Source organism: Adiantum capillus-veneris, chromosome 17, assembly GCF_014529385.1.
Source record: "Adiantum capillus-veneris isolate H3 chromosome 17, ASM1452938v2, whole genome shotgun sequence".
NCBI classification, from domain to species: Eukaryota; Viridiplantae; Streptophyta; class Polypodiopsida; order Polypodiales; family Pteridaceae; genus Adiantum; species Adiantum capillus-veneris.
In genome coordinates, this window is record NC_140947.1 from 67,483,307 (window position 1) to 67,507,820 (window position 24,514).

Consider the following 24,514-nt stretch of genomic DNA (forward strand, 5'->3'; position numbering starts at 1 on the left):
TTTGAGAGCATAGATTACATGTAAAGGAGTGTATCAGTGCACATTATCAGAAAAAAGTTCAAAAAATTGATCATCAGCCTGTGTGAGAAACAAAACGCCTTTTTTTTCCCATCAAGCTAATATGAAGGAAATTTGCACATTTTCACTTGACAAGAATGTTTGGCTAGTGTGTTTGAGCACTTGTGTGAGAGTTGGGTGCAAGAGGAAGCATAGTTTGCGTGTAGGAGCCGATAAACTTAGTATCATTCAAGCCATATGCTTGTTGACTTTAATTGGCAAGCAAGAACAAAATGGAATGCAGACCATTCATTGTGCTTACAAGAATGTGAAACAAACATTAGGTCAAGAAAAGAGGAAAAAAGAGATTTTTTGGGCTATTACAGGAAAAAAATGTGTTTTCTCCCTAAGGCATCTCCAAGAGATTAATTTTTGAATTTTTATTGGACACGTGTTTATTGGATATTTGAAGGCTAGCTTGTGTTAGGAAATTGCATGCTTGTTTGTGGACACACACACACACAAAATATTTGAGCTGTAGAAAAGCCAGGCATGAGTTTAATATACTAAAAAGACAGTCAAAATTGACCAAAACTAGGTGTATAACATTGTTTGAGAGTGTTAAGTACATTGCAATTCTCAAAATCCTAATTGAACTCAAAGGTAGGGGAGGAGAGAAAAAAATGTGTTTTTTTCTCAACACTTTGCTATAGGAGTCAATGCTTGACAAGACTTGGGACAAAGGTTCTTCTTAACCCAAAAAAGAAAGCCATCAAATCAAAAGCGAGTTTGGGCACATAGTGTAAGTGTGGGGTCAAATCCCAGCTCTGAGACTGAGAAAATTGCTAAAATTGGAGTTAAACTCAACCCAATTACCAAAACATTGTGAAACTTGGTGAGTGCACTCTTGGAAGAGAGTCAAAAACTTTGGAATTGAGAAAAATTGCAAAAAAGTGCCAAAAGCAAGGGCGAGGGAAAGAAATGTGTTTTTTTTTGTGGCATCCTATTGGAGAGACGTAGTTTTGGACTAGAGGGGGATCTTGATGCAAGGATCACACTTATCAAGTAAAAATTGAAATTGGGAGTTTACACATCAAGCTAAATCAAATCCTAGTCATAATGTTGATAAACAAATGTTAAATGACTACCAAAAACCATCTAAAGGCTAATTTTTTTGGATTGGTGCATGATTGCATTCACAGAAGTGTGTCGCATGCTTGTGACAGAGCTGGAGCGAAAATCGGCTCATATAGACATAATAAAAACGTGTTTTTTTTCCTCTAGAGAGCAAGGAGTACACATTTCTGACAAACTTAGATTCCAAGCAATGCTTCAAGATTTGTATAGCATAAATAGCCCTTTGGATAAAAAAAATTTGTGCATAAGGGGTGTTAAATGCAGAAAGTGTATACAACTCAACTGCTAACCTGACATAATTTCGCCATCACTTTAGTTTTGTGTTGAATCTTATGCAGACAAGGAGTCCAATGCATGAATGGAGTTGGAGCAAGGTGCAAATAAACCAAAGGAGTTAAGAGTTCTAGGTAACAGGTCAAGTTTCACATATTGTTCATGTTCTTGAGGTCAAGAACTTTGCATAGGTTAGGTGAAAGACTACCAAAAGATAAAGTGAGTGTGTACCTACTGAAGAGAGTTTCAATCAAGTTGACTTAAAGCATTTACCAACAGTTCAGGAAGAGGTAGTCTCAAACACTTCATCCGAACAAGAATTTCGTATCCTTGTGGATGAGTGAACACTAGGTATGTGTTATCATAGTGGAGAAGATCTGGGTGGTACCTTGAGGAAGCCAGAAACAAGGTCAACCATGCTTTTACACTATCATTACACTAATGGTAACGGAGCTAGAATTTATGAGGATGTGCATAAAAAATGCTATGTCCTTGAGGACTTAGGAAAACCCTGAGTTTCGAGACATAGTAGAAACTATTGACAATGTAGATCGATACATTAATGAGAGATGGGTTGCCTATCTACAGACAAAAAAAATATTGCTCTTGTAGATGCAATGGGTATGAATGGAACCAAGGAAAAATTCAACGAAGGAATTGAGAGACCGCCTTTGGAAAATGACCAAAGAGCCAAATTCATAGCCATGACAGTGCTTGAGAGAGTTCTTATTGATAATCCTTCAATGGGATTCTATAAGTTGATGACCAAGGAAGGGGAAAACTATTACATTAGAAAAGATGCGAACATCAAGATAATGTACATGTATCTATATCAATTTGAAACAAGCTTTCCCGCTGGGGACAACCATTTTGTAGCATTTACTTGAATCAAGTGGCTAGTAGAAAGCGGGTCGAGAGAGAGGTAAGCTTTATGGCTCAAGTCACAAAGATTCCACCACATGTAGAAAACACACACATGACAGGGTTGGGAGCACCAAGAATTCCTAATCTTGGAATGAGAGGGAGTTACTTGTAAGAACCAGAGCCTATGAGAGGTGGCTTTACGGCCATTGCAAGATTATCCATGCCACACCCTACCGAGTGAGTAGTGTTGGATGTGACTATGAGAGAAGTACCAAGAGCTATACCTAGGGCACCAACACCTAGATCACATGAGGAAGCTTTCCTAGGAGCTTCCGTTGTAATGGAATTGGCCTATTTAACTTGAGAGTAGCGGAAATTAATGAGAGTACTTTTGAGAAATTACTTTGTGAGCATAGCAGGTGAACATAATTGAAGATAGCAACATAATCATAGCAATTAGTTAACTTGGCATGAACAATACTTTTGCAAGAGAGAGGATTTAGAGAACATGACAACAGTTGAGGACCGGATTTATGTGGAGCCGGTCCCCCCTCCAATAGGCATTTGTATTATGATTTCTCCCATCAAGAGATACTTGTTACAATACAATCTTTGTGTTCCTTATGACCTATGTGATGCAATGAAGATGGAAAAAGCTTCATGCACCACAAGCATAATATAAACTTTGAAGAAAGCTTTAACTATCCCAAGCCTCAGTCCCAAGACCTCAAACACCTTCGAGGTGGAGAGAGCTAGCAGGGAATGAGGGTAGGGAAGAGGAAGAAGAAACATTTCATAGGAGAAAGAATTAGTTCCTCACTTATCATAACTCTTTTTCCTAGCATACATAATAGAATAGTAATGAAGATGGAGAAGATGGAAAGCTTAAGCATTGAAGCATGGATCTTGGTTGGATTTGCACTCCATAGCCAAGAGTGCTGGTGTAGGCTCTCAACCTCTACTTTCTTGGAGAAGGAGAGGGAGCTCTTGCAATTTGCACAATGCATAATGAGAGAGAGAGAGAGTGTGTGTGTGTGTGTGTGTGTGTGTGTGGGAGAGTATACCCCCTAAGCAACCCCCTAGCTTGCTTTGGTCGACTCCCCCTTGTAGCTAATGCTTGAAGCTCATTGGACCCCTCCAGGCCTAGCCAATCACAAGAAGGAGGCATTACAAGCAACAAGGGTAGCCTTGGGACACATGTCCCCCTTTCCCCTTTGAGAGAGAGGACTTGATAAATGCAAAGACAATTAATTAAATATCCTAAATCATCATTGGACCCCTTGGGTGGCCAACCGATAGGCTTCATACATACCATGAGGGAAACATAAGGAGGAACTTGACAAGTGTCCCTTATGCTTCCTTTGTACCAAGTATTCCTTGTGTGAGTGTGTGGGTGTTCTCTCTCATCATCCCTCATGTAGGGCTTGCCCCCTCCTTGTAGGGATTGAGATTGATCTTTTGCACACCTCAACTTGGGCTTGGTTCCCACCACAAGCTTGGGCCGGGTTCCCACCTCAAGTACAACCCTAGCATCTCAAGCACCTCAAGCATCTCAATCATCAGTCACCTTAGTCATCAAGCATGACAAGCACGACAAGCACCTCAAGCTTGGGCCGGGTTCCCAGCGCAAGCACATCCCTAGCTTACCTAAGGTCAAAGTATTTTTACACTGATTATTGGAGGTCTTCAATGAATCTAACCCTAAGGTCTTATGCTCCATTGGTTAGCCTTGCTCTTTGATAGACCATCTCTCATTTGGGCCCCTTTACCATTGGCCCCGTGTTGAGATAGATCGATAAGCACATATCTATTTCTTAACCCTTGTTCCTGTTTATTCTCCCACATTAAATGGTCAGTTTAATATGAGAAAATAATTTGGGTTGGATAGATATTAGATTTTATGACATTACCTCTCTCTTGAAATCATAGTCTTCCTCGATTATGAGGTAGAAGAGATAAAGCCTTAGTCATTAGTCAATCTTACTTAACGGGTAGAGGATCCCTTTTTACCCTACGACATCATTCCAAGATGGATGACTAATCCATTTAGTGCTTGGGAGACATAGCTGCCGCAAGCATGTCTGCTCTTTAGTCCATTTCATTCTCCCAAAGTAGAGTGACAAATTCTACTTGGTGTTTGAGAGATGTTATCATCATAAACATGATTCTAAGCATACATACTATTTAAATTTGTGCACAATAAAAAAGAGAACTAGTCTTATAAGACAAAACCATTGTAAGCATTGACAAGGTTCATACTATCCTTAAGCTGTATTCCTTGCATCCATCTAGCATCTTCAAAAGGATAATTTTTGAACTTAATAAGATATTGTTGGATAATCTTACCATTTTGTAGTACCTTGTCTTCATGCCGAAGGATAGCTTCGGTTGTAGCACCTCTTCTTGGTCTTCAACTTCGGGAGGGTCTTCAATAATTGGTTCACTTGGTGGATCTCCTTTGTAGGTCTTAATCAGGATCACATGAAAAGCATTGTGTATGAGCCAATGGTTGGGTTAAAAATTTGGAAAGGACCATAGTATCTTTTTGCTAACTAAGCATAATACTTTTGATGGCCCGTAGGATTTTTGATGTCGTTTGTCTTAATCAAGCCTTAGGAAACTTAAGTAAGACCCAATCATTTTCTTTGAATGTTAAGGCCCTTCTGTGCTTGTCAGCAGTAGCTTTTTGCCTTTGTTGAGAGATGGATATAGCCTCCTTCATCTTTTGAAAAGATTCTTGTAGGTCACGGCTATACTCATCGATATCGAAGATCTTCCCATGTACTTTGAGTAACAAGGGACTTTTAGGTATTCCCTCAATGATCTCAAAAGGTGCTTTTCCCGTAGAAGTATGTATAGTATTATTGTAGGCATACTCTACAAGAGGTAAGTACTTTTCCCATTGTGAGCATTGATCTACTTCCGTAACACAAGTCTTGAGTAGATCGAGTATCTGAAGATTGGCTATCTCACTTTGGCCATCCGTTTGTGGGTGATAGGCCGAAGAGAAATTCAATCTTGGTCCTATATTTTTAAGGAGACCTTTTTAGATATTACTGGTCATTTTAGGATCTTTGTCTGACACGATGGATGTGGGTAATCCATAGTGTTTGAAAATCTAAGATATGAAGAAAGTTGCCATTTGGTGTGCCTTAATAGTCCTTTTGACAGGCATAAAGTGTGCTTGCTTGCTAAACCTGTCGACTATTGTCCATATTCCCGTATTCCCATGGATAGACTTGGGAAATCCAAAGAAGAAATCCATGGATATACTCTCCCATGGTGAATTTGGGATAGGCAATGGCTAGAGTAATCCAGGTTGCTTCCCTCTATCATACTTGGTCTTTTGGCATACTACACATTTTGAAACATACTTTTGTATGTCCACTTTCATGGTAGGCCAATAGAAGTACGTCTCCTCGGAGAGTAGGTTGAATACCTCTATGCCTCGCATAGGGAGGAGCATGGGATTCATATATAACTTTCTCACGAAGGGAATGGGTAACACATAGCCTATTGCCATAGAGAAGATAACCATCCTGCAAGGTGAATGGTTCCTCTTTCTTCCCCAAAGCAAGGGCTGACATTATGTCTCTATAATCAGGGTCAGTAGCATACTCATCTATCATAGAAAATAGATCATTCTGAGTAGCTATAGACACCGCATTAACTTTTGGTCGTCGTGAAAGTGCATCAGCCGCTTGATTGTGCTTACAACCAATGTGAGCAATATGGAAATTAAATTGCGAAAGAAAATTTTCCCACCTCATTTGTTTGTCGAAAAGCTTGGTTTGCATCAAGAAATACTTGAGACTTTGGTGGTCGGTTCGTAGAATAAATGTAGTCCCCATAAGTAGTGCTTCCATGTGTCTAGGGCATGTAGAACAACTAAAAGCTCTTTTGTTAAGTATGGAGCCTGATTTATCCCTGGTAATTTTTTGTGGTAAAAACGCACATTTGTAAGGCCCCCATTATGAGGAGAAACCATCGTGCGTGAAGGCCGGAATATTCCTTTCGCTGGAATATTATGGCCGACTGGCGGCCGGAAAGTGGTCGGAAAACGATCGGTTGGTTGGCCGATTGGCCGGTGGCCGGTAGTCAATGACCGGTGGCACATAATTCAAAAGTCAAACTAAGATGCATTGATGGTACATCTAGTTATCAAGAGAATGGTTCCTTAGTACATTGACAATTGTTAGCGGGTACGCAACGACGGACGATGGAGCACAGTGAGAACACAGACCAACAAACTGTCAATCGGAGGACGTAGCTGACCCGACTAGGGCATGGAGGCAATCTCTAGGTTGTCAACCCTGAGCTAGACACGAACAACACTCTACAGTCACTAATCCTACCACAACACTACCATAAAGCAAAGAAACAGACAACGCATCCTACGAAACACTACAAGCTCAAAACAGTCTCAAATAATATCAGAATGACTTGAAATCGGAGGGCAAGACTCACAAGGACATATCCTATATGGCCAAACACCTAAACCCTGAAAACCATAACTGTAGATCTGTAATCGCTGTCGTAATAGACTCAAAACAACAATTTCAAAAGTGTCCGAAACTGATCTACAAAGACATCAACACGAAGAGCTTCTCCCCCTGATTCTAACGACTACTCGATCATTTAGAATGGATGTCGTTTGAGGTACTTACGACCAAATATAGCTCGTAGTAGGCCGGCTCGCGATGTGGTCTTCGGCTTGCATTGCTTGCGTCGACGCGGAGAGCTCCTCGATGTTAACACGCTCCTACTCTCATATCTGCAATGTGATTAGTGTGCACGACGGTGTGTGTGCGTGAAGCTCACTACTGTGTGCTACAGAACCCACGACTGTATATTAATTGAGATAACATAATGTGTGTTTTTTACAAAGCCTTAGGTTTCAGCTTATATTTCAAACCTAATGTCCGGCCAAATGACCTGAATTGTCCCTAGGCTTCTACAGAGCTTAATCACAAGAAACTGAGTTGGATTTACTCATTATACAAGCATATGTGGCCAAAATACAAGTGTCGATTTAAAATATGAGGTTCCCGTAAACATTACAAAAGTGACCGTAATGGCTCAAAAGAATAATAACGGGATATTCGATGACGTCCATGAACTCGTATCTTCATGTTGCAGCATCCATCTTAATCTTCATTACTTCATCACCATCTTCATGTGGAATCTTTACAAAATCTTTGAGGAATCTTAATGGAATATTTATGGAAACATTGTTGAAAGGGCGTCCTTTAAACAGTCTCCCCCTCCGAATTCTTGTCGTCCCCGACAAGACCCTATGTCTTTGCTAGCCTTGACGAGTTCTTGATGTCTTGGTGTTGGTTGAAGTTGTTGTGGTAGCCTCTTCTATAGTTGGTTGCTTTGCGTGATGTTAAAGCTGCCTTGAAGTTGTACTTGTAGTGTATCTGAAGCCTGGAACTCTCCCCCTCCGATTGGTTGTTGTATCTTGAATTGCATGAGGTTGTATCGACTTGTTGGTGCAACTGTTCGTTGTCATTGTAGCTGTAGTTTGCTTTTCCTGTGGTTGTTATCTGGCAGTTGTACCTGTAAGTTGACTTGAAGCTTTGTGAAGCTATTTTTTGGCCTCTCCCTTTTGACTTGTCAGTAGATTTGCAATTAGTAGTGTGGAGATATCGTGGTTCTTCTTGTTTTTGTTGTTATAAAAAATAAAAGAGTAAAAGTAAAATGTAGCGTATATACAAAATGAAGGTCTTAGATACCTGGATAAGACTAAAGGGAAAAACCCAGTGGGAAAAAATGTCTTTAGTCATAATTAAATGCGAGGCTATATGTACTTAGATTCTGATGTTATAGAGTTATGCTGAGTTAAAGTACATATGGCCATATAGCTACTAGTATGGACTTGATATACATGGATAAGTGTTAGTAGCTTGCAGTCAGAGTCATTGTTGTTGAGCAAAGGCTTATAAAACCTGTTTCCGCTTGGTCATCGTCATTTGTTTGTGTAAGTGCATGGGTGGAATGTAAAAGAGTGCCTAATGCATATGTCCAATGATGGGACATCTATATGCTTGCAAAGAGTTATGCATGTTAAACAAGATGCGGTGCGAGAGAAGAGTATTGATGGGTTCTTCATGGAGTTAGTGTAGTAAGAAAAACATATAGCATGAGTGCTTCAAAAGCTTTCACTTCTCACAAGAAGGGTTTTTGCTGTCGAGGTTTCTCCACTCTTCCTCACTGTGTTAAGTGCGTGAGTGTTATTTTTTTGTTTGGACTACTCTGCCTTCTCCATCTTATATATTATATGGACTTTGACTCTTATGCTCACCTCTTCCAGCATGAGCGACATGACTTTATGTATGCTCAACTCTCCAGCTTGAGCTTATACCTGTTAGCTAGACTCATAGACCACAGAAAAATATTAACTTGAAGCTTGGGTCTGACACTTCGCTCATTTAGTGGCTTAGCTGCCCGACTCTAGACTCTTATGCCATGTAAGTTTAATGGCGACTTGGATTTACCTGATCGCGGCCTGAAATCCAATTCCATATGCTTTTGATGTTTAGGCCTTTCTGTTTGAGATGCCATGTTTTCCAATACATTGGCATATATCTGCTCTTCATTCCTTGGTAGCAAATTGTAGTCGCCTGATGAGACAGGTAATGATGTTGAAGCTGTCATAAAATCTAATATCTAACCAACCCAAATGATTTTCTCATATTAAATTGATCACTTAATGTGGGAGAATAAACGGGAACAAGTGTCAAGATATAGATATATGCTTATAGATCTATCTCAACACGGGGCCAATGGTAAAGGGGTCCAAAAGGGAGATGGTCTATCAAAGAGCAAGGCTAACCAATGGAGCATAAGACCTTAGGGTTAGCTTCATTAAAGACCTCCAATAAATGTGTGTAAAAGTCCTTTGACCTTAGGTAAGCTAGGACTGAGCTTGAGGTGGGAACCCGGCCCAAGCTCGAGATGCTTGTCCTGCTTGAGGTGCTTGTCGTGCTTGAGGTGTTTGTCATGCTTGAGGTGCTTGATTAAGATGCTTGAGGTGCTTGAATGGCTCCTTGCTTGAGGTGCTTGACTTGATGCATGATTAAGGTACTTGAGGTGCCTTGAGAAGCTTGCCTGAGATGCTTGTGGGAACACCCCCTAGTTCAAGTGCTTTGTCATGCTTGGTGAGTAAGGTGCTTGATCACCTAAAGTCAAAAGCATTCCTACAAGAGGGGGGGGCGAGCCTTTTTCCTAGGGGCTAGAGAGAGAACACCCACTCACACACACAAGGGAAGCCCCAACTTGAAGAGGCAGCAAGGACACATGTCAGATCCCTACCCATGTTACCTTCATGAGTTGCTTGAAGCCTATTGGCTAGGCTTCAAAGGGGTCCAATGATAAATTACTTGAATTATCTAATTGATTTTGCATTTATCAAGTCATCTCTCTCAAAGGGGAAAGGGGGACACTTGTCCCAAGGCTACCCATGTTGCTTGTAATGGCTCTTGCTTGTGATTGGCTAGGCCTGGGAGGGTCCAATGAGCTTCAAGCATGAGCTACAAGGGGGGGTCAACCCAAGCTAGCTAGGGGCTTGCTTGAGGGGTATACTCACCCACACACACTGACAAGCACTCTCATTGTGTTCTATGCAAAGTGCAAGAGCTCCCTCTCCAAGCAAGTAGAGGTTGAGAGCCTACACCAACACTCTTGGCTATGGAGTGCAAATCCAACCAAGAGCCATGCTTCAATGCTTAAGCTTGCCATCTCCTTCTTCTTCATTACTATGCTATTATGTATGCTAGCAACAAGAGTATGATAAGTGAGGAACTAATTCTTTCTCCTACGAAATGTTTCTTCTTCCTCTTCCCTACCCTCATTCCCTGCTAGCTCTCTCCACCTTCGAAGGTGTTTGAGGTCTTGGGACTGAGGCTTGGGATAGTTAAAGCTTTCTTCAAGTTCATGTTATGCTATGATTGTGATGCATGAAGCTTTCCATCTTCATTGCATCACCTAGGTCACAAGGAACACAAAGAATGTATTGTAACAAGTCTCTCTTAATGGGAGAAATCATAATACAAATGCCTATTGGAGGGGGGACCGGCTCCACATAAATCCGGTCCTCAACTGTTGTCATGTTCTCTAAATTCTCTCTCTTGCAAAAGTATTGTTCATGCCAAGTTAACTAATTGCTATGATTATGTTGCTATCTTCGATTATGTCTACCCGCTATGCTCACAAAGTTTTTTCGCGAAAGTATTCTCATTAATTTCCACTATTCTCAAGTTGAATAGGCTAATTCCATTACAGAAGCAATGGTTGATGATGTCTTCTTCTTCCAGATAGTGTTCTTCAAAACTGTGACCTCCGCATTTACCGTTGCTTTCTTTTTGTTGTTAAGAGGCTGTAAAGGAGTTGTGTATCTTTCTTGTTGTTGAGCCTCAATCGTGGATTTTGGAACCCACATTGTTCTTGGGCCTGGTGTGATCTCCTTTGCCACTTGCCTTGTTTCTTCTTTGACTTGATGGTACCTTTTCTTTAATTTCCAAATATGGCTGTTACTTTTGTAAAAGCCTTGCTCTTGTAGTAATTGACGAGGGATCCATCTATAGGTTGTAGTACTCTTGGGTGTAGCGGGTGGCTGCTCTTCATTTCTTGATGTTTCTTGCTTTTCCTTGGTGATTCCTTGATAAGCTACTACCTTAGGTAACCAGATTTGAAAGTTACCCTCATAGAATCCTTGTGCTTTGAGTAACTTGGCTGGAATGAATCTTTGGACTTGCTTGGAGGTGATCTTCACTTGACTTTGTTGGGTAGTCTAGTAGAATTCTGATTTCATTACCAAGACTTGTCGTATGGTTTGTCCAATGGAAGACCTTCTCTTTTGCTTTTTGTACCTGTCCTTTCTCTTGGTTGAGTTATGTGATTGACGTTGACGGCTTTGTTGATTCCTGACTGAGTGGTTGTGATGGGATGGATATCGCCAGGATGTCATCTTGGGCTTGTTGACCCAAACATCTAAATTTCCTTTCTTGTAGCCTTGTGCAATAATTGACGCGCTTGATGTGATCCATCCTGTTACCTTTGCTTGTTGAGGTTGTTCCTGTGATTGTATCCAAATTGGATCATTAACTTTAATCTGTGCCTTGGATACTAGCACTTGGTTGACCTGTTTTGATTTCCTTTGGAGACTTTCGGGTGATGGAAACTTTGGTTGATAGACTTTTTGCTTGGGTTTCCATTGTTTTGTTGATGGTTTGGCTTTTGATGTAGAGGCTTTGTCTTGCACTTGCATTGGCTGGGCTAGAGACTGTGGGCTTACTTTAGCTTTGCCTTTTTCAATAGCCAAGAATCTTTGAACTGTTGTAGGCTTGACCTCTGTTTCCACTTGATAGCTTGTCGTTATGACCATTGTTGAAGATTCAGGCTTGTCTTCAAAGACTTGTGCCCATGGCTTGGACAAAATCAAGTGTGTTCCCATTTGTCGAGAATCTACCACCGAGAATTTTTCTTTGACATTCTGTGAGTGTAGTTGGACAGTAGCTTCTGCAATCCCCATACTTATAACATCCACTTTAGGTGAGAGATTTACCTTTATTTGAATATCATAAAGCTTTGGCTTACCTAGAAGTAACCACATGCCATATGACATGACATTAGTCGTGGAATTTGTATCAATTTCTGCCATAAAATTCATCTTGACTCCGTCTTGTGCACTTAGCAAAAAGTTGATCTTCTTTGGTACTAGATTGCCTGTTCTCTTGAGTGACTTGAGCAATCTTTGGCTTGGACTCCTTGTCGTCTTCTTCTTCATTGTTCACACTTCTGAGTTCATCTGTGTGTTCTAGATTCTGCTTGACCACCATTTCCTCTAATATGTCTTTTGGAGAGACAAAATCAGCATTTGGTTCCTGTAGAGTCATAGGCTCTTCTTCCTCGACTTCAGCTGTTGAAATATCACCAGTAGTGTCTGAACTTCCAGTCACTTGCTGCACCTCTTCTTTGATTGATTCCAAGTCTTCATATTGCTCGTTTGTAGGCGCTGGACCTGAAGCATCTTCTTTGGATCTTAGCCCTTCTTCCTGCAACTTTGCTTCGTTGACTTGCGGCTCCTCCTTTGTACTATGCATTCGAGTTGGACAGTTTGTAATCAAGTGTGTTATCGCACACTGATCGCAAAGAGAACCTATTTCTATATGACCAGTATTCGGGCTAGGTATTTGGTTTTGTGTTATCCCCATAGCTGATAACCCTGTTTTGAACTCATAATCAGATTCTTCATCTGTCTCACACATAACCCTTAGCATGTAGTAGGGGACTACGTCATACCCATTCTCATCGCAACATTTTGTTGGTGTGGTCTCATTAACACAGACATCCAAAGTAGCCAATATTTGAGTCCACTCTAGAGGTTCTAACGCCTCTTCCGGAAAAGGTTCTCTTATGTAAGCATCATCTTCTAAGACCCTCTCTATGGAATTCTCATTTCTGCCAAAGTCACTACACTCCGATGCTCCGCACATCGAGATTTCTTTCTTTTTGCCCATCCACGGATGGTCTGTTGATCCACTTTGTGTTGCAGAATCAAAATCTTCCACGGGCGTTCTAGTTACATCTTGGTAACTATGATTTCTCATATTTACATGTGTTGTAGTTTCAGCATGTCTCAAGTATAGATAATCATAACCCCAATCTTGTACCATGTTGAGTTGCCTCATGAATGGTCTTCCAAGGATGATTTCATAATTATTTTTCTTGCCAAAGTCAACTATGGCAAAAGTATGTGCATACTCTATACCACAAGAAGACACCACTATCGCTTCTAGCAATCCCATGGGTCTTTCCACAGGCCCATCAGCTAACTGTAATTTTATTTTGGTTGTTCTAAAGGCGGGCCTACCCCATTTCTCCCATATTCGTTTTGTTTCTATGGCAATTCCTGCTCCGCTGTCAAGTATAACTTTCGTTTCAATCCCATTGTACTCGACAGGCAAAGTGGCATTACCATCTTCTCCTTCACAGTATTCTCCTACTTCGTTCAGAGGTACCGGTCTTACATTTGATTTAGGCTTCTCGATCTCATCTAGCTCTTTTTCCAGGAACCTTAACGGGCTTTTGATCCCAAATTTTTCCAAGCATTTTCCTATATCCGTCCACATACTTGGCCTGATTTTCAAAGGTTCTGCCAACGTAATTGTGCAGTTCACTAGCGTGGATAGCAAGTCGGTCAAAATTTTTGTGTCCAATTCTTTTGTCCCTCCTAGCCTCTGTGATGGAACTCTCACAATCTCAGACTTTGCCTCAAAATCTCCCATGTACTGTGGAAAAGTTCTTAACGATGCAGGTCTACTGTCTTCGGAGGCTACCGATCCTACGTCACCATAATATGACCTCGCATCAACACTCATTTGTGGTCTATCTAATGTGATTTCAGGAAATGGTGCTGGTCCAACATCCTCTTCTCTTTTTTGGGCATCTCGGACAACCTTCCATAACTCCTCTGGCCACTGGTCCTCAACTATAGGAACATAAGGTGGGAAATCCCTCATTGATTCATCTGTTGTATTTTGGACTACCCTCGAGTCTTGCAACCTTAGCAGTGGTTCTTCCCTATGATCCACCTCTTCTCTAGGCAATTCGTCTACTTTAATGCTCTCGTCTTTGTGCACTGGGGTGACTATCCTATCCTTCAATTCTGGTGGAGGTGGTTCTAGCAATGCTTGAGCAGTTTCAATGAGCTGCTTACACATTTCTAGCCTCTGCTTCTCTAGTTCAGGATAAGGATAAGTCATCCATCTTTGTTCTAAGGTCTGTCTATTTGCCAATCTAGCCTCATAAGCCTGTAAAATCGCGTCTAAAGGCTCATTCACTTTGTCCACTAGAACAGATCCTCCTGAACTAGCACTCTTGGGTGCTTCAACTGGTTTAAAGGTTTCAACTTTCCTTTGCTGTGTTTGTTGCTCTTGAGTTGTTTCCAACTCAGCTGTAACAACCTTTTCTTCTCCTTTCTCCCTTTCTAGTCTCGCTTTCATTCTAGTCCTTCTTTCTTGTCTAGAGTTTCTACGGCTTTTGGAACTCTTACTAGTCTCTCCATCTGTAGGCTTCTGCTCTTGCACTTTTGCTTGTGCTCTTGTGACAACGTTTACTGGAGCAACTTGCTTAGTTTCATCTTCTTGTTGTTTAAGCACCTACTCTTTTGCAATGGTTTCTTGCTTTGTTGTTGTTGTCGCCTCTCCTTTTGTTGTGGCTCGTTCTTTCTCTGATTTGATGGTAGAAGGAAAGGTCACATGTGGTTGCATTTTACCTTTCTTTCTTGGATTCTTAGGACAATCTAAAATCATATGTGTGATTGCACACTCATTACAATATACATTTATCATGATATCATGGTGTGGACAATCCTTAATCAAGTGATCACTACTACCACATCTGTCACATGGACGTATTGGTTGTTGTGTCAATACTTGATATTGACCTTGAAGTGGTCTCTGATCTACCACATATCTTTCTATTTGAAGCTCATGAATCTCATATGCATTTCTAGCAGCTATGGGTCTTTCACTTAAGAACACTTGTTCCGCTACAGGATGATATCTAGGTGGTTGAGACATAACATGCTCAAACCCTGGTGGAGTCTTAGGTCTATAGTTAGGACAATGTTGTGTCGGATGGTCCCCTCCACATGTCATGCACCTACGTCGCTGAGGAACTCTATAGGCTGGTACTTTGTCAGAGTGGTTGATGCGTTGCATCACATTCGCTATGATTTGCTCCTCAACATTTACGGTTTTGTCCTAGATTCCCTCTTTGATCCTCAAGATCAGCGGTTTTCTTTTTCTCACTCGCATCATTCATCTTCTTCTGACCATCTTCATAGAATTTGCAATTGTCAACTAGGTCAACTGCCGCTTTGGTCACCTCTTCCAAGGTTTGGTATCTTTTCATGTATAGGTCCTTTTGGAGATTCTCATTCCTAAGTCCTGTGATGAAGCATAGGATCTGACGTTCTGGTGTGGGTAACTCTTGGGTAGGACATCTAGCAACATATTGCTTGAAACGCAGTATTGCATGTTGCAATGTTTCTGTTTCGCCTTGTTTAAATTCCTGAATCTTAGGAAGGGTGTTATGTTTTATGCCCCTCTTGGTGAATTCTTGAACAAATTCATCCAACATTTTCTCAATGGTTGTGAACTCTCTTTGGTTCAATAGTTCACACCATACTTGTGCATTGTCCTCCAATGTAAGTCCAAAACCCTCATACTGCGTGTGGAAGTCCTCTACTCGTTCTGCTCGTAGGACTTGCTTGAAAGCCGAGACATGGGCGTATGGGTCTCCTATGCCATTGTACTTTCTATTTACCCATTTTCTTAGCTGAGATGGTCTTATACTTTGGGGTGCAAAGTATGGAACCATACTCCTCTCTGGTATCGTTTCATCTCTCGTTATCGATCTAGGAGGAAATCCAGGCGGTGGTCCCCTCTTTGGAATTCTCTTAGAGGTTCCTGTGTTTGGTGGATGTATCTGAGGTCCTTCGTTGACCAAATATCCACTCATCTCTAATTTGGTTCGCGGATTTGTGCTTTCTATAGCTCTATATTCTCGTCCATACTTGTCAACAAATAAAGATGTCCATTGTCGGCCGACCTCGTATGTATAGACATATAAGAGCTTGTACTCTGTCAGCTCATCTAGGTAAGGCTCTAAGCAAATGTAAAGGTTGAATTGATTTCCACTAATATACCTATATAGTCCTTCACTTTCATGGTTATACGTCCAAACTCTCTCCACAAAATTGGTCTTTATGTACTGTAGGTTTGGAAGATCTATTCTGGGCGGCGGGTGCTCATCTATCCCTGCAATCCATGTGCTTGTATAAGCTGAGTCTGAGTCTGATGTAGACATGACTTCTAGGATTAACAGCTCTAGCTTGTTGTAGTAATACCTCTCTCAATGTGTTCAAGTGTTTTGGTCAAGGAAAATCCAAAACTATGTCCAAAACTATGTCCAAAACCATGAGCGTTTTCTCACAATTCTCTCAAATTGTCAGTTTTAGACACCCTTGACTTCCGGATGCATTTTGAGGCCTTAAACAACGTTTTTTTCAAAACTGACCAAAATGTATGCGATTGGCAACCATTTTGGTCAATTTACTCTAAGATCTGTAGTGCTGCTCTCAAGCTACGTTTTGATAAAAAAAGTTTTGGAATCGGAGTCCGTATGTGAAAGTTATGACCAAAACAGTGAGATGTAATTTGGAAAGTTGCTCTATCTGATGTTTTTGCAAGTGGTCAGTTTGAGCCCAAAATTGGTGTGTGCACTCCTTAGGCAATCATAAACCTAGTGGTATAGTTGGTTTCAAAAAATTTCTCAAAACTTTTTCCTGACTTGTCTATCGCGATAGGCTCACCAAGTACCCCTTGCAGATGTCCAAATGCACTCAAACTTTGTGTACAAGGAATAATGGGCCTTCTGAACCCAAATATGAAGTCAGATTTGATTTTTGATTTTTCTACAGTGAATTTCTGAGTTTATCGCGATAGACTCACCAGAGTGTTACTGGGATACAATTGTTCAACTGTTTTTATAGATTTGAGTTGCCCCTTCTCTTGAGATACTACTCACCAAGTTTCAACCAATTTGGAATACTTTTCCTTTGTAACTTGCATCAAACAACAGTTTCTTTTTTGATCTTATGAAGTAATCCTCTTAGATGCACTTCCAATACTTCAAATTTACTCAAAATTTAACCATAGGCTCACAACAACATGTAGAACAAGGCCCTAAGGTCAGTTTTCACAAATATCAATTTCTGTGAAAAAGCCTCAGTCTATCGCGATAGACTAAGCAACTTCTTCAGTTTTTAAAATTTCCTAGATTTCTCTTCACCACTGTGTTCCCTATGCTCTGTACACCTTGCTCACCAATTTTCACTTGTTTTGGACTTTTTCTTAGGTCTCTAACTCCAACTCTATAATTCTGAGTCTATCTGATCACTAGAAAATAGACTTAGGATGACTTCCCAATGCCCAAAATCCACCAAATTTTGGGTGTAACCTCCTGAGAGGCTAAACAAGCTATGGTCCAGAGGGTTTTGAAATTTTCAATTTCTTTGGCCCTGTTTTGAGTCTATCGCGATAGACTCAGCAAGTACACCTTTTATAGGTCAAACTTGAACTTTGACTAGACCATTGTGCTCCAACACCTCTCCTTAGTCCTCCTACCAATTTTCAAGTGGTTTGGACTTTTACTTTGTCAGTTAGACCAGATCTGGTGTTTTCTACAAGCTGAATCCTCTCAAATGGTCTTAGACCCACTTTTTGATGTCCAAATGACTTCAAAATTTTTATGTGTCCTTGATAGCACCTTTCCAAGCTATGCCACAGAGGTTTTTGAAAAATTCAGTTTCTATCACTGGGTTCTTAGTCTATCGCGATAGACTCACCAAGTATGCTAACATGACACTTTTTTCAAATTTTCTCTTCACAGATGTGTTCCCTACCCTCTGTAGATCATGTATACCAAGTTTCACAAGGTTTGGAAATTTGGTCAAGTCCCTTTACCCAATTTGTCTCTGAAGTCTGACTCAAAACACCAGACTTGAGTTTAGTGGTCAAGCAGGTGTCCAAGTACACTCAATTTTTGGGAGCAGCCTTGTATTGATGTGTTTTACCTGTGGTATGAGGGGTTTTGCCTGATTGTGAGTCTATCTCCAATTCACCAGTCTATCGCGATTTTTTTTCTCTGTTTTTGGATAGTTTGGTTCCTAATGCCCTTAGAAGCTTATCCCCAAAGTTTCATTCAATTTGGACTTCTTTTCCTTTGGATTCAAACATTTCACAATTCACTTCCTTACACTCAGAAAAAGCAAATTCCCACTTAGATGCACAAACAATGATGCAAATGCTTTGAAATTTGGCATATAAGCTCTAGAGCATATGCAAAACAAGGTCATATGCAAAACTTTTTTTTTTGTTTAAAATTACAGATTTGGTTTCAAAATTTTTTTAAAGGGGTTTTTAAGGGTTTTTTTTTTTTTTTTTTTGCATTGGACCAAATCTGTGTTTTCCCCCTACCTTAAGGTCTCCAATGCAAAAACAAGCACTCAAATCGGCTTTCAAACGACCATTTTAGAGCACTTTTACCATAATCAACACAATTCCGCCTTTTGTGTTTTCAAGCACATTTTCATGTCAAAATTGCTCTAGATCAACATTAGATGTCCTATACTACCTAAAGTCCTACTTTGGATGGTTGAATGGTTGTTTTTGCTTTCTGGCAAGCAAACAACCTCCTACTTACCTTTTGCGTTTTTTTTTCTCTTTCAAGTTCTTCACAACCATAAGTCACAACCAAACACACAAACCATAAAACCTAATGTAAACACACAACAAAAATAATATAACCATACCTCAACCTCATGGTGGACCACCTCGGCGAGACGCAGGCTCCCTGGTTATCCCTCAGTCAAGAGATCCGCTCTCTGACTTCCCACTAAGAAGGAAAATGGTGACAACACTCTAGAAAACTCTAGAGAAACGCTATACTATCAAACACGAGTGATGCGGTCTACGCTAGTTTAGGCGCTTCGTCCCCGGCAACGGCGCCAATGTTAGCGGGTACGCCGCGACGGACGATGGAGCACAGCGAGAACACAGACCAACAAACTGTCAATCCGAGGACGTAGCTGACCCGACTAGGGCATGGAGGCAATCTCTGGGTTGTCAACCTTGAGCTAAACACGAACAACACTCTACAGTCACTAATCCTACCACAACACTACCATAAAGCAAAGAAACAGACAACGCATCTTACAAAACACTACAAGCTCGAAACAGTCTCAAATCATATTAGAATGACTTGAAATCGGAGGGCAAGACTCACAAGGACATATCCTATATGGCCAAACACATAAACCCTGAAAACCATAACTGTAAGATCTCTAATCGTTGTCGCGATAGACTCAAAACAGCAATTCCAAAGTGTTCGAAACTGATCTACAAAGACATCAACAAGAAGAGCTTCTCGCCCTGATTCTAACGACTACTCGATCATTCAGAACGGATGTCGTTTGAGGTACTTACGACCAAATATAGCTCGTAGCAGGCGGGCTCGCGATGTGGTCCTCGGCTTGCATTGCTTGCGTCGACGCAGAGAGCTCCTTGATGCTAACACGCTCCTACTCTCATATCTGCAATGTGATTAGTGTGCGCGACGATGTGTGTGCGTGAAGCTCACTACTGTGTGCTGTAGAACCCACGACTGTATATTAATTGAGATAACGTAATGTGTGTTTTTTACAAAGCCTTAGGTTTCAGAGCCTTCAAACCTAATGTCCGGCCAAATGACCTGAATTGTCCCTAGGCTTCTACAGAGCTTAATTACAAGAAACTGAGTTGGCTTTACTCATTATACAAGCATCTGTGGCCAAAATACAAGTGCCGATTTAAAATATGAGGTTCCCGTAAACATTACAAAAGTGGCCGTAATGGCTCAAAATAATAATAACGGGATATTCGATGACGTCCATGAACTCGTATCTTCATGTCGCAGCATCCATCTTCATCTTCATTACTTCATCACCATCTTCATGTGGAATATTTACAGAATCTTTGAGGAATCTTAATGGAATCTTTATGGAAATGTTGTTGAAAGGGCGTCCTTTCAACAACAATCACTATGATACACTCTTTGACTAGTTTTACTCCATTAGATCATGTGAAACCTAAATTTTATATGTAAGATAGGGGTATGATAGTTTTCTTTATTGATTGTCGTATAAGCATAGAAAGGGGAGTCTTATTTCTTAATATGAGTCATATATAGGGGTTTTATCAAAGTTGTCCGCTCGCAGGTGGCTTCCCCTTTTTAATATAGAGTGAATCCCCTGGGCATACAGGTAGGTGCTGCACCTACTCAGTAAATGTGGAGAGTATAAATACTTGCGATTTTCTCTGAAATACATTTTTTTCTTGTAGTTTTTTATATCTAGTTTAGATGAATAGAGACAAAAATTCATAGTAACATACATTTGTTTGATACCAACTGCTCGGTTTTGGGCTTATAATACCATTAATCTCAGGTGAAGATCTCGTAAAAGATAACAGCTTATGAAACCTTAGGTGAGGGTTTGTATGGAAATAACAGTAAATAAATTTTTGGAAAATCGGATCAAAATACAGGCAAAATACCTAGGTTTTTTTAGAATTTATGTTATACAAATATATACTCACTCTATGGTGAAAAAGTGTTTGTCGTTTGGATTTGAATCCTTTTGCTCCCTTTTGTATGTGGAATTGACATTTGGTTTACATACATGCTGTGACGTACATACAATACTTTAAATATTGGATTTATATAGACTGTGGAAAGTGTCTGCACTTTCAAGTGGTGGTGTGACAGCCTTAAAACCTCATGTGAGGGTCTCAACAAAGATGGCAGTGACTAGAATTTTTTAAATTTTTCCCGTTGTACAAAGAAGACGCTACCCAAATTTTTCTTTTTTGGAGATCTCTAATACCATAAGCTGGAGTGATGCTACATGCTGCTACCTCTCTTTGGTTTTTATAATAATTGTAGGCTTTGTATGCTAATTTTACAAAAAAATTTAAACATCAGCCTCACAACATGTTTTGGGAGACTTGATTTGGGGATCCATTGGCACTGGTATCTGCCTTGGTTGCTACCTACGTTAGTCATTTGGTTAATGAAAGATCTTGAGCAAGATGTTACTGCTCGATTCATACGTCTTGTTACTACATGGTTTTTTGCAGTTGATGATGGCCTTTTTCACATTTATGGTGGTGGGTGTGGAACCATAGCTGTATGGTTGTAGTTGAGTATATTCACTTTAGTAAATTCAGTATTGGGAACTGCTTTTCAACACTTATCTCTTTGTTGAATAGACGCATCAATTTTGAAATTAGTGTTAGTGTTTTACTTTGTACATACTCCAAGGTTTCCTATAAAAAAGAGCCTTAATCCTTACGTGAGGGTCTCGGGTGAGATGGCATTGGACCGCACTTTTGAAAATTGATTCAAATTACAAAGGAGACGTTGTCTAATTTTTTTTGGAATTAAATGATGTAAATACTATTGTAAATAAATAGCTCATTCTTTAAACTTAATAATCGATCTATGTTATGGTGTTTGTTTTTATTGTAATTTTTGACACCAATAACAAGGGGAGGGAGTCGTTGACACTTGTCTTCCCAAGTAATGCTAGTTCTGATAGGCTTGTGTTTCTTGGATGCTGACCGGTAAGAGATTCTCTCCTTGGGATTACAAGGACAACTGCAACAATAAATGAAGATCGTCCACTGTTCGGTTATTTGATTAGTGATAGATGACCCTTGTATATGATTCTTTGATAAAAAGAAGTAATACACTATATGTCAGTATCTGGTTTAAATGTCAATTGTAGTCTTAACTTTATCTACATGTTATCTAATGTATACATAAGGTTTGATTATTTACATGTTGAGTGGTCTCTAGTCCCATTGTATGGTTCAATAGTATGTGAAATCAAACTATTGTATAATATTTCTTAGAGACACACACACACTTGTCTCTAGCTAGCCTTTGGTAGGGTTAGCACCATACAATGGGCCTAGACCTGCTATAATATTTTTGAATTGACCCACCTAATCCAAAGGGATGGGTTGGGGCCACGGCTCCTATTCTAGTCAAGCGCATATATCATATAGCTCGATTACCTTAGACTGACAGAGTCTCTTTGACTCTATACTTGACTAAGTATACTTGATCAGATGGCTGTTTTAGGAATGTGATGTGTATATAATTTAGCCCTATTGGCACCACTTTACCAAAATGGTAACCTTTTTCCATATGATAAATGCCTCTTTGGACACTTCATACTGATTATTTGGGTTTCTTTGTCGCTAAATTGTTCATATCTGGTTGCGGGTAGGGTTCCACATGGTGGGCCCTACCTCCCACCATGTGGATCCTCTCCTCAGGGATGGGGGTGGGCCACACACACATGCGCGTGCACACACACACACACACACACATGAGAATTTGTTTTTACTCTTAGTAGATGAGAGCTTTCTATCTCATTCCAAATTCTGCTTCTAAATACCTATCATATTTTTTCTTTATGAGTACCCTTGACAAGGATTGGCAACCCATACCCAATTTCGTTCTTGTTACATGGACCTGGACTCAGATGCATTATACCTGTTATACTTGATCCACCCACTCCAAACAGAAGGGTTGGGGCTCTTGGACACAACACTTGGTCAAATACACATATATATGTTTGGTGGTGTATTGTTGAGCGAGCAGAGGAAGTGTTGAGCCAGCAGAGGATCACACCCACATTTTTGCTCACACCCATCATTTTGTAACCATTGATTGTAATAAATGTCTTTCCGACATTAATTTTGATTTAAGCCATTCATTAAGTAACGGGACTCAATTGAGTTTCCAACTTGTAATCCCGAAGTAATTTCACCTGTTGATGTAAATAATTAGAGATGTTCTCACCTCCAAGGCTGAGGTATATAAGCCAAAGTTTTGTAACCTAAGAGGATTCAATTATTAATCAAAGGGAGTTTTTGAGCGCCGTGACTGTGTCTGAGAGAGAGAGAGAGAGAGAGAGAGAGAGAGAGAGAGAGAGAGAGAGAGAGAGAGAGAGAGAGAGAGAGAGAGTCTTATCTTCTTGCTACGCGAGCTACGGGGCCGCCATTGGAGAAGCGACACCGCCATTGTGTTAGCAACGGTGAGAGCTACGCACAGATACCAAGAGTGCGCGCTATCGGCTTCTATGTGTGGTAAGTTCCTACGAGCTTCGGTGTGAGTTTTCTTCCAACTTGTGTGTCGGAATAGAGCGTGCAGCATATCTATAGAACCACAACGAGTAGAGCTACACATTAGTACCTTCGGGGTCAAGTTTCGATCACCTGTATTTTTCGGCCTGTCTTCATACGCGTTTGCCGCACGGAGTGGTTATAGGTTGATTTTGCAGTTCAAGTCTTTAGGGTGTTGTTCTTACCTAGTGCATAGACTTCCCCTTGAGTTTGAGATCGATTCGATGATTCAAGATCCTGTTTCGTATAGCATTCGTTCGTAGTACGGATTTCAGTCACTTGCGTATTTTAGAACTTAGATTTGATTTCCTTAGTAGTGATTGTCATTAGAAGGTCGAGTAGGTGATTTGACACCCACCTAGTTGTTTCCATGCGCCTGCGGGTCAAGCTTCGTCCTCGTCTGACAAATTCTGTTGTTGGTTGAGTTCTCGCTATTTAGCTTCCGCTAGCGGCGTAACCGCCTTAACATTTGGCGCCGCTGCCGGGGACGAGAGCCCTAAGTAGGTGACCTTAGACTAATCCTACGAGGTGAGTCGTATAAACTACTTTGTATACTTTAGTTAGAAAAGATCTAGGAGTGGTGGACTCCGAAGGTCTCGAGAGATACTAGGAAGTGGGGTATTCCTGGGTCTTCCGTGTTGACAGTATTTTTAGTTTAGCTTAGATTTGTTTGTTGTTTTGTTGGTGTTGAGTAGTTGTTGATAGAAGAAGAATTTGCTAGTCCGTGAGTGACAGTGGATATCTTTAAAGTCACAATTACCAAACCCATTTTATGATTAGGAATAGCTTAGGTAGGACTTCATTTGATCCTGATCTAGAGCTAGTAATCATTGGAGTATTTGCTTGATATGGTTGATTGCATGTTAGATCACTAAACCGTCGAGTTAGTAGTGAAACTTGCAATAAACAAAAGTCAGAGAAATTTTCTGTGTATCTGGGAGTTGCTGAGCACTTGAGAAAGCTTTAGGAAGGATTCTGTGCCAAAAAACTGGAAATCTGCAACTTTAGACATCATACGCGTATGATGTCTAAATGACCAAACAGAGACCAAAACAGAAATTTTGACTTTACCAGAGTGTTTAGAAGGGGGGTTTTACCCTAATTTCAACTTAAAACAAGAGCATTAACACTCAAAGAAACCCGAAAAGACAAGTCGGAGTCCAAGAAACGCAAAGAATAGGAAATTTTGGATTCAGATCTTGTTTTTACATTCAAACCTGACAAAAACACTTGAAACTCAATTATAAACATTGGAGAAGGCTTAAAACCAAAAATAGTCAAAATCTGGGACAAAAGACATCATACGCGTATAATGTCTTTTGGCACATCCACTGCTTATTTTTGATATCTGACCTGACAAGATTGTTACAGGCACTGTAGGAAGCATAAATATCAAGTTTGGACCCAAATTGATGAAAAAAGACATCATACGCGTATGA